This window comes from Anopheles stephensi, unplaced genomic scaffold (assembly GCF_013141755.1).
Source record: "Anopheles stephensi strain Indian unplaced genomic scaffold, UCI_ANSTEP_V1.0 ucontig146, whole genome shotgun sequence".
Taxonomy (NCBI): domain Eukaryota; kingdom Metazoa; phylum Arthropoda; class Insecta; order Diptera; family Culicidae; genus Anopheles; species Anopheles stephensi.
The window spans coordinates 166,292-167,500 of record NW_023405065.1 but is presented as its reverse complement, the minus strand read 5'-3'; positions in this window follow the sequence as shown (position 1 = coordinate 167,500).

The following is a 1,209-nucleotide window of genomic DNA, read 5'->3' as shown; positions in this document are numbered from 1 at the left end:
GCAGGGCTGTGGTGATGCGCTTAGCCGCTTCACACACGCGACTCCAGTGCTGCTGGTCCTTCAACAAGTACTCCTGGATGTTGTCCGGAGTCACCGCCGCCACCAACCCCTCCTCCAGCAACTCACTGCGGACTTCCGCAAATCGCGGGCAGCTGAAGAAGGCGTGCTCCGCCGTTTCCGGTACCCCCGTGCATCTCACACAGTCAGGTGTTGGCGACAGATGCTTGGTGTGGAGGTAATCATGGAAGAAACCGTGGCCTGATAGTAACTGTGCCAGGTGAAACGTCATTTCACCGTGACGTCGGTTCTTCCATGACCCTATGTCCGGGAGCACTCGGTGGGTCCACCTCGTAAAGCGGCTTGTGGGCTCCAGCTCATCCCACTCCGCTTGCCATGCCTCGATAGTACTTCTTCGCTCTTCAGCTCGGATGACAGTGATGGGCATACCCGTGTCCTGCCGCCGCTGGTAACATCTGGCGTCCTCCTTCACCTGTAGCCAGATGGGGATAACCCCAGCAAGTACTGCTGCCACCTCACTCCGTACCGAGATGAAAGTGCGCGCCACCGGTCTCGCGTATAGGCCCTGAACGCGAGCCAACCTCCGCCGGCACTGCTGTAGATCGACTGCCGTGTGCCAGATTGGCGCCGCATACCGCATCGTCGAATCTACGACTGAGGCCAGCAATCGTCGCTTCGCACTTTTCGGGCCGCTGTGATTACACATCAGCCTGGAGATCGCCTGCGCAACCCTGGCTGCCTTCGCTGTGACGTAGTCCACATGTGGCCCCCAGGAAAGATGGTCCTCGAGCATTAAGCCGAGGTATTTGATGGTCCTGGTAGGCCATCTCTCCTGGCCTTCAATCGCAACTGGACAGTTGGTGTTATAGCGCCGCATTGTGGAAACCAGCACGAGCTCAGTTTTCGCTGGGGCGAGCTCGAGATGGTGCGCCGTCATCCAGGCGCTTATCGCCGCTATCGCCGTCTCCGCCGCTTCCGCCGCCGCCTGTGGTGTGGTGCCTTTCGCCAAGACGACTAAATCGTCGGCGAAGCCCACCAGCTCCGTCCCCTGGGGCAACTCCAGTCGCAGCACGCCGTCATACATCACGTTCCACAGGGTGGGACCGAGAATCGATCCCTGTGGAACGCCCGCCGATGTTGATCGCCGCACCGGTCCCTCGCTGGTCTCGTACACTAGCTCTCGTTCTGAGA